The 10,086-nt window shown below is 43.3% G+C and overlaps 2 long non-coding RNA genes and 1 pseudogene across 3 annotated transcripts; 2 read left to right on the forward strand and 1 right to left on the reverse strand.

Moving 5' to 3' along the window:
• LOC118374734 (anoctamin-10-like) overlaps positions 1-3,715 on the forward strand; it is a 42,614-nt pseudogene extending 38,899 nt beyond the window's left edge.
• Positions 118-1,390, reverse strand: LOC127919580 (uncharacterized). 2 transcript variants are annotated; one of them, XR_008103354.1, is made up of 4 exons: positions 1,336-1,390; positions 579-676; positions 332-380; positions 118-223 (listed from the first exon to the last, which is right to left on the reverse strand). It is a non-coding gene; the product is annotated as an uncharacterized LOC127919580 (long non-coding RNA). The 2 variants fall into 2 exon arrangements; XR_008103355.1 differs by lacking the exon at positions 118-223 and adding an exon at positions 232-272 and having other exon boundaries at positions 1,336-1,383.
• A 401-nt stretch (positions 3,716-4,116) lies between the features above and the next one.
• LOC127919583 (uncharacterized) lies at positions 4,117-4,720 on the forward strand. The gene is made up of 2 exons (XR_008103363.1): positions 4,117-4,193; positions 4,231-4,720. It is a non-coding gene; the product is annotated as an uncharacterized LOC127919583 (long non-coding RNA).
• The last annotated feature ends 5,366 nt before the right edge of the window (positions 4,721-10,086 follow it).

A 10,086-nucleotide genomic window follows, 5' to 3' on the forward strand; every position in this document is an offset into this window, starting at 1 on the left:
GAGAGAGGCTTGTTACTGACGCCTGATAGTCCAGTGAAGTTAATCATCAGGAGAGAGGCTTGTTACTGACGCCTGATAGTCCAGGGAAGTTGGGGCCCAGTGCAGAGAGGAATAAAGATGGGATGAAAATGGGGCATACGAGCAGTGGTGAATATGGATATGCGTTGCATCTGTTTCTACAGTGCAGTGAGTGGGAGGTATATCCTAGTACATAGGCCACAACCTCAGCAGTGCAGTGAGTGGGAGGTATATCCTAGTACATAGGCCACAACCTGAGCAGTGCAGGGAGTGGAGGCCATATCCAGGAGGGAGGTAATACATAGGCCACAACCTGAGCAGTGCAGTGAGTGGGAGGTATATCCTAGTACATAGGCCACAACCTGAGCAGTGCAGGAGTGGGAGGTATATCCTAGTACATAGGCCACAACCTGAGCAGTGCAGTGAGGGGGAGTGTATATCCTAGTACATAGGCCACAACCTGAGCAGTGCAGTGAGTGGGAGGTATATCCTAGTACATAGGCCGCAACCTGAGCAGTGCAGTGAGTGGGAGGTATATCCTAGTACATGTGGGCCACAACCTGAGCAGTGCAGTGAGTGGGAGGTATATCCTAGTACATAGGCCACAACCTGAGCAGTGCAGTGAGTGGGAGGTATATCCTAGTACATAGGCCACAACCTGAGCAGTGCAGGGAGTGGGAGATATCCGCATAGGCCACAAGACCATGGTGCTTGCCTACGGAGCTGTGAGGGGAAGGCACCTCAGTACCTAGGGCCCAGGCTCTGATCAGGTATATCCCTACACCCAAACAAGGGCACTGAGGTATATCCTTCATCCACCTCTGGCCTGCTCGTATATCCCCCTAGGCCCACTGAGGAAGTACAGTTCCAGGGCCTCAGCCCAGTCAAAACTGGGAGGTATATCCTGCTCTGGCCACAACCCAATGGTGGAACAAACTAGGCCTCACGACGCAGTGACATGGACAATCACCACCTTCCGGAGACACCTGAAACCCCCACCAGTCTTTAAGGAATACCTAGGATAGGATAAGTAATCCTTACATAGGCCCCCTGAGCAAAAGATTTAGATGCACTATTGTAAAGTGGCTGTTCCACTGGATGCATAAGGTGAATGCACCAACCTTGTAGGGAGGTCGCTCTAGGCCATAAGAGCGTGCAGTGAGTGGGAAATGACTTAAATGTAAAATGTAAATGTATATCCTAGTACATAGGCCACAACCTGATCAGTGTAGTGAGTGGGAGGTATATCCTAGTACATAGGCCACAACCTGAGCAGTGCAGTGAGTGGGAGGTATATCCTAGCACATAGGCCACAACCTGAGCAGTGCAGTGAGTGGGAGGTATATCCTAGTACATAGGCCACAACCTGAGCAGTGCTGAGTGAGAGAGAGGCTCTCTGTCCTGTCAATCTGCTGGCACTGTGTTCATCCACCTCTGGCCTGCTCGCCTCCCTACAACTAACAGTTCCCGCTCAGCCCAGTCTGCTTCAGCCTTCCTCCTCACGACCAGGACATGATCAATACTAACATGCCTAGGCAATAGCTCAACATGCTGGAAAACTGATGTCAGGACATTAGTCACTCTTGACTTACTAAAGTGTATACTACCTCACAGGGAGAGTGGGGGTTTGTAGTGAGGGAGGGCCCTCTCTGTCAATCTGCAGTATAGCTCTCTCTGCTGGAGCCTTCCTCCTTATTACAACTAGGTGACTGCTGGAAAACCAGGACATTAGTTGACTTCTCTCTCTATACCATCCCTCTCTCTACCTCTGCCGGCCCCTCTCTCCCTCCTCTCTCTCTCTACCTCTCTCTCTCCCCTCTACCTCACTCGCCTGCTGCCGGCCCCTCTCCCCTCTCCTCTCCTCTCTCTGCTGGCCCCTCTCCTCCCCCTCCTCTCTCCTCTGATAAGTGGTGTGAGCTGTGAAGGCATCATTTATTGCCATGGGCTTCCCTCAGAGAGAACTTTGTATGGCTCCCGGCAGGATCCTGGCAGCCATTGAACAATTCTCTGAGCAAAGAGGAGTTTGATTTCTGTTACTGCTGAAATTACAAATGAGATGAATATCCTCTGTGGCGCGAGTGTGTATGTGTCTGTCTGTGTGTTTTTCGTTGCACTGTAGTTATGGCGACTACAACAACAAGTGCAAACAAGTCTGTCAGGAGGACAACCTCAGAATGTTCCGGCAAGTGCAAACAACAGCATAAATACAGACTGCATTTACAGACCATGACACACTATTAATGTGACTGTCCGTTTGGTTTTCCAGAACAAGTAGCTGCAGTAGATTAGCCTGGGCGGGGTGTTGAGTACACCGCCACACTCTCTCCCTGTGGGGAACCGGAGGTCTATGTATTTAATCCTGCTCTCCCCTTATGGATCCACTGTGAATAAAAAGACCTCCATCAGCAAAGAAACTCTCCCATTGATCCGTGTGTTGGATTGAAACGTTAATTGCACGTAACACATTTGAACCCAGAATGTAATTTGCTCGGGTGCGCTGGAGGCAGTGGAATGAATTGATTAAACTCAGCTGAGATTAGAGTCTGGGGAGAAGGCCTGTGTTGTAGAAAAGTATTCTATTTTAAAATAAGAACTCCATCTGGTGAAGATCTCCAGGTCTTGTTAAGAGGTTCCAGAACCACTGTAATTTGGAGATGTAATGCTGTTTTGAAGCTCTGGTTTCCTCTCCTCGGGAGGCTTAATGTCATTTAGAGCGAGAGAGAGGAGAACTCTGTATATTTGTTAAAGCAAGCTAACACTGTGCTTATGTTTGTTTTATTTTAAAAAGCGGCTCCAACACTGAAAAGCGTTAATATTTATATATTATAATATATGCCATTTAGCAGACGCGTTTATCCAAAGCGACTTAATCATGCGTGCATATATTTTAAGTATGGGTGGACCCAGAAATGGAACCCACTACCTTGTTACAACGCCATGCTCTCCCTTATGGAAACAGATTGCAATCAGAGTGCAGTATGCTGCAAATAATGTGTCCAAAATTAAAAACACATTTTACTGCAGTACTTTTGCATTGTAACTGCAGTTACGCTGCCAACACAGCGTCACCTGGATATGCATGTAACAAAGTTCAACATTCACCTTCTGCTACCATTCCTGTCAAGGCGTCTACACATCCAGTTTGATGCATGCGGTTGATAAACCAACGCAGCGTTTCCTTGAAAGGAATGGAACTCTGGTGTACCAACATTACCAACATGTAATGACGCTGTCGGTGTGATCGAAGCATTACAGTGCAGTATAACTGCAGTTATTCTTGCAAATACTGCATCCAAAATACCACAGCCGACAAGTTATTGTATGGTGTATGGATGCGGTTGAGGGTAGTATGCTGTGTTACATAGACTTTTCATGTTCATGTGGCAGTTAGGTAGAACATAAGAGATATTAATCACATTTTACACTGTTACAGAAAATGCTGGAGGCCTCGGGGATCCCAAAGACTGATAAGTGATGAGAAGAGAAGAGGCCGATGGTTCAGATACTGACAAGATGAAGATGGGCTAAACTCCAGATGGAACATGCCCTTCCAAAGGAGAAAGATTCACATAGACTGTTTTCTTTCTTTCTCAATTAGCTCAAAGCTTATTTATGCATAAAATATCCAAAAGTAATTTTTTTTTATATATATAAACGGTTGGTTGTTAAACCTGGTTTGATGCTCTTAACCTCTGCACTGTTTGCCAGGTATTACCTGCAGATGTCTAGAGAACATTACTGTTTTTCTGAGTGTAGTGTATTACCTGCAGATGTCTAGAGAACATTACTGTTTTTCTGAGTGTAGTGTATTACCTGCAGATGTCTAGAGAACATTACTGTTTTTCTGAGTGTAGTGTATTACCTGCAGATGTCTAGAGAACATTACTGTTTTTCTGAGTGTAGTGTATTACCTGCAGATGTCTAGAGAACATTACTGTTTTTCTGAGTGTAGTGTATTACCTGCAGATGTCTAGAGAACATTACTGGATGTGATTAAAACAATCATGAAGACTAAGCCTCTAAACTAAAGATTCAGATCTGACCAGAGAACAAGACTTTATGTTAGTGTCCTCCGGAAACCACTGTTGGAAATGCATTTGCGTACCAAATGTAATGTTAAGGCAGGGCTTGACATTCAGGTCAAATGTAATGTTTAGGCAGGGCTTGACATTCAGGTCAAATGTAATGTTTAGGCAGGGGCTTGACATTCAGGTCAAATGTAATGTTAAGGCAGGGCTTGACATTCAGGTCAAATGTAATGTTTAGGCAGGGCTTGACATTCAGGTCAAATGTAATGTTTAGGCAGGGCTTGACATTCAGGTCAGTTTGGCCGAATGAAAGAAATACTGGCACCAGTCAACATCTGGCAGGCAAGTGAATGATGAGCATCAATTCAACAGCTAGTGATTTTATCTTTCATTTGGGCTGAGCAAGTAGCCTACAGGATTTATACAGACATTGGGAAGTTAAATTCAATGATTTTTCGGGCAGTTAATTGTAATTTTGAAGGACTTACATTTTATATTGAATTGTCATAGCCTATCGAAATAAATCCCCTCAAAACTAGTAAGCAAACCAGTATGCATAACAACTTAGAGAATAATGCGTGTTTTATTACGCCTTCCACGTGGCATTATGCAATGACATAAACATACTTTACATTCTAAAACCTGTCAGAATAAAGCAGACATTATCTGACTAATAGACTGTATGGAGATGCTCCCAACACAAACACACTAATGATGTCTGTGGCATGAAATGTTGAGGATTTATTGTATCATGTTTTAAAACAGAAAAAACCGGGTTCCCCCTTGTAACGGAACGATGTGTATGGAAAACAAGTTGAAGCCAACATTCCACTGGTTGTCTTGCTCATAATCACTGCACGTGGTTTTACCATAAAGATGGCAACAGACCTGCGCGGGAAACAAATGAAAGCGGATAGATCTCTCATAAAAAATGATCAGAAATAAATTCAATCAAGGAATAATTAAATTGCAGTGCAACTTCTAAATCGGCTACCTTCAATGACTTATCTAGGACCAAATAGCCTCGAAGAGAGGTCTGATTATCAAGTTAGGCTATTCTATGATGACAATTGCGCAAAGGAACGTTTTATTGCAGGTTTGCATACCCATACTTGCCTTAGCATGTATTGGTATTTATCAGAACCTTGAAGATGTTCCCTGTCGCTGTCGGTCTTCAGTGAGCTGCTCCACACAACAATCTCAAGCTAGGCTTAATGTGTAGTTTATGGCGCGTGTGATAAATAATCAACATAACGAACTCACAGCTTCAGGAATTCTTTATTATATAGCCTAGATTTAATATAGCATTTTACAATATTTATTTTCAGCAACTGGCCCTGAGGGTTTCCAAAACCTCCCGGGCCAGCGGGCAGAATGTCAGGCCCTGGTTAAGGTGTTAAATGATAGGTCATTGAAGGTGTATGGATGCGGTTGAGGGTAGTATGCTGTGTTACATAGACTTTCATGTTCATGTGGCCATTATGGAATTGGTGGAGGTGGTTCAGTTTGAGATAGATGGCCTTTGGTAATTATATCCAGACAGCATTCCACCAACAGATGACATGAATTACTTTTCAAAAAATAGGTTTTCACATTAGACAAGAGTTTTAGACCAACAGCTTTGCTTACAAGCCACTATAGTCAGTTATGAGGTAGGGCTCCATCCAGTATCACTAGGTCTGTCAGAGACATTATCTAAGTAGAACTGCTTTCAAAATGGAGGACTAAACACGTGCAAGTCTTAGTAATTCTGGCATAATGATGTGCTTTAGCATTGAGATCCTTCAGACGTTTACATAGTGTTGCCAGAGTATAATATATGCCATTAAGCAGACAATTTTATCCAAATTGACTTAGTCATGCATCATGATGTATTTGTGGCTCCAGCAGGACTCAAACCCACGATCCTTGGAGTTGCAAGCACCATGCTCTACCAACTGAGTCACACAGCCAGGGTGTTATCTGATCCATAGTGGTACTACACATGGAGATAGGAGAGATCTAATTATCGATGGTGATGCTTCAGTATGCTACAGAGAAGTTGTAAAGACTGGAATGGAATTAATGGAACACATGGAAACCATGTTTGATTCCATACATTTCAATGAGCCCGTCCTCCTATAGCTCCTCCTACCAGCCTCCTCTGTTTCATACTGAAGCATGGTATGCTACGTAGTGTTAAATACTCCTCACAGCCTGCAACTATCATGGTCATTGTTACTCAGTCTAATCAATGACTATCAATCAGAAGTAGTGATACTTAGAATGTATGTGAGTGGAAATTCATAGATTTTCTAAAATTTATGCTATTAGTCCGTGTGCTCTTGAAGACCCCCCTCAGAGCGGCTTGTGCCTTTGACATGACATGCTGTCAAGATTAGTTTTATATGCTATATGCTGTACCTACACTCACTACAGTTTGCCATCACAATATCACCAAGTGTTTAAAAATGGTTCAGAACAGCATTATTGAAACCAAACAAACCCAGCATCCCTTTCCTCAAATAAATCTATACAAAACATATATGCTTACAAGTGTCTCCATTCTCGAGTTCAGGTTTTCCCCACCCATCTACACACAATACCCCATAATGACAAAGTGACAAGTTTTTCCAAATGTATTGAAAATGAAATACAGATACCTAATTTCTAGAAGTATTCACACTCCTGAGTCAATACATTGTAGAAGCACCTTCGGCGGCAATTACACCCTGATCGTCTTGATATGTATGTCTGTATCAGCTTTGGCTGAGCCACTCAAGGATGTTCACATTGTTGTTCTGAAGCCATTCCAGCATTGCTTTGGATGTTTGCTTGGGGTCATTGTCCTGTTGGAACATAAATCTTCTCCCCAGTCTGTTATTTAGACAGTAGAGACATTATCGTTTATCAACTGTAAACAAGGTTTGAAATGATCGTTTAGTCAAATATCTGTTTTGGCTTCTAGCGGTAAATTTGCAGTCTACAAATTATTTGTAATTATGTTTTGACCATCCACTCCAGAACATTTGTGACTGAACAGTTGATTTGATCCTCTAGTGTCCCGTCTACATGCTCTACCTCCTCGGCTGAATCTAGTGACTGATGATCCCTCTAGTGTCCCGTCTACATGCTCTACCTCTGTAAGGACAGATTTGTAATTATGTTCGGCCCCTGACCATCCACTCAGTCTGTGACTGAATCTAGTTGATGATCCCTCTAGTGTGTCCCGTCTACATGCTCTACCTCTGTAAGGACAGATTTGTAATTATGTTCGGGCCCCCTGACCATCCACTCAGTCTGTGACTGAATCTAGTTGATGATCCCTCTAGTGTCCCGTCTACATGCTCTACCTCTGTAAGGACAGATTTGTAATTATGTTCGGGCCCCCTGACCATCCACTCAGTCTGTGACTGAATCTAGTTGATGATCCCTCTAGTGTCCCGTCTACATGCTCTACCTCTAAGGACAGAGGTACAGGGCCTTCAGAAAGTATTCATACCTCTTGCCTTATTACACATTTTGTTGTTACAACCGAATTCAAAATGTTAAAATATGAACAATCTCACCCTTCACGCCATAATGACAAAGTTAAAACATGTTTGCACATTTACTGACAATGAAATAGAGAAATCTACAATAATGTGTATGAGTATCCAACCCCGATGCTTTGACACTCCAAACTGACGTCCAGTGCATCCATCTCTTTGATCTTGAGATGGACTCCAAGTTGTAGTGACACCTGTGACCAATTCAATGGATTTAGAAAGAAACACACGTCTATATAAAGGTCCACAGTTGACAGTGCAGAAACTATACCATAAAGTCCCAGGAACTGTCCGTAACTCTCAGAGAGGAACTGTGATGAGGCATATATCTGGGGAAGAGTAGAAAACAAGTGTTGAAAGTTTCCAAGAGCACAGTGGTCTCCATTATTGGGAAATGGAACTACCCAGACTCTGCCAAGAGCTGTCCGCCAACCAAACAGGCAAGAAGGACCTTGGTCAGGGAAGGGACCAAGAACCCAATGACCACTCAGAACTACAGAGTTGTCCTTGGCTGAGATGGGATAACCTGCCAGGACTAGTCTCTACAGCACTTCAATCTGGGCTTTATGGGAGAGTAGCAAGAAGGAAGCTACTCCTGAGAAAAAGGCACATGACAGCATACCAGGAGTTTTCAAAAAGGTACATTTTTAAAAACTATTTGGCCTGAATGCAAAGCTCTGTCTGGATAAAATCAGGCACAGCTCATCACCAGTCTAACACCATCCCCATTGTGAAGCATGGTGGTGGCAGCATCATGCTATGGGGATGCTTTTCAGCAGTAGGGGACTGGAAGACTGTTAAGGATGGAGGGAACAATGAATGGCGCCAAATACAGGCAAATCCTTTATCAGAACGCGAACGACCTTAGACTGGAGCAAAGATTTACGTCCCAACAGGACAATGACCCCAAGCATAAAGCCAAAGCAACACTGGAATGGCTTCAGAACAATGTGAAAGTCTGAGTGATCCAACCAAAGTCCAAACTTGAATACCATTGAAAATCTGTGGGAAGACTTGAAGACTGTTGTTCACCGCTGCTCTCCATCTAACTTAACACAGCTTGAGAAAATCTGCAAGGAAGAATAGGAGAAAATCCCCAAATCTAGTTGTGCAAAGCTGATACAGACCTACCCAAGATGACTCAAAGCTGATACAGACCTACCCAAGATGACTCAAAGCTGATACAGACCTACCCAAGACGACTCAAAGCTGATACAGACCTACCCAAGACGACTCAAAGCTGATACAGACCTACCCAAGACGACTCAAAGCTGATACAGACCTATTTCAATTTACAGATACCCAACATCAAAGCTGATACAGACCTACCCATTTAATTACAGACCTAAGACGACTCTGATACAGACCTACCCAAGACGACTCAAAGCTGATACAGACCTACCCAAGACGACTCAAAGCTGATACAGACCTACCCAAGACGACTCAAAGCTGATACAGACCTACCCAAGACGACTCAAAGCTGATACAGACCAAGACGACTCAAAGCTGATACAGACCTACCCAAAGACTGCTGAGACAGACCTAATTCTGCATTTCATGTAATACATTTGCTACCATTTCATACAATTATGGGGTATTATGTCGATGAGTGACAGAAAAATATTGACTACATTTTGAATTCAGGCTGCAACACAAAATGGTTCTGAAAACTTTCTGAAGGTGAAGGCTCTATATAAGTTGCTCTTCAGGGGTTACTGGTGTCTTCTGGCAGCAGCATAAGGAGTTGTAAATCCTGGCAGAATACCTTTCAGCAGAGGGGCTCTGTGGCCTGCATATTTAACTGGTCTCTACCCTGGAGGGAAAAGTCTCTGGAGTCTGATCATGGTGATGCACCAAGATTGTTCTAATTAGAGTTCTCCTAAGTCATGTGCCCTTAACTGGCACCCTATTCCCTACACTGTGCATTACTTTTGACTATGCAAACTAGTGCACTATATAGGGATAGGGACATTTAACAGAGATTAGGCTGATGATTCATCTTAAAAGCAACGCCACCAGGTAAACTACCAGCACACCGATCAGTGATCCACCTCTTGGATGAAGCTCGGAGGTAAATAGTTGACAAGATAAAGTTATGGTGCAACATGGGGGATCGACACTGTACAGTGTAATGGATTATTTTCTGTCAATTCCTTTAGCAACAAGTGATCGAAGTTGCATCTGACAGAACACAGACCCACTTGGGAGACAGGCGTGTCATCAATGCATCGCGAGCACAGAAAAGACTAGACTCGTTTATAAGACGTCATTTCCCACAACATTTTATTTAGGATATTACCATAGCTATATGTAACTGTTCACAACAGGTATCAACTACAGAATAATACATTGAATAATTCTGCCATTTCATATTTTCATTTAGCCAGTACATGGTTTGGTCCAGTAACATTCAGTGGATGGTTTTCCTCTCTCGATGTCCTTGGATCGATAATGTTAAACATATAACACATGCACATGTCATTCAGCTGTTTACATCTGGGTAAGACAACGGT

Source organism: Oncorhynchus keta, unplaced genomic scaffold, assembly GCF_023373465.1.
Source record: "Oncorhynchus keta strain PuntledgeMale-10-30-2019 unplaced genomic scaffold, Oket_V2 Un_contig_17125_pilon_pilon, whole genome shotgun sequence".
NCBI classification, from domain to species: Eukaryota; Metazoa; Chordata; class Actinopteri; order Salmoniformes; family Salmonidae; genus Oncorhynchus; species Oncorhynchus keta.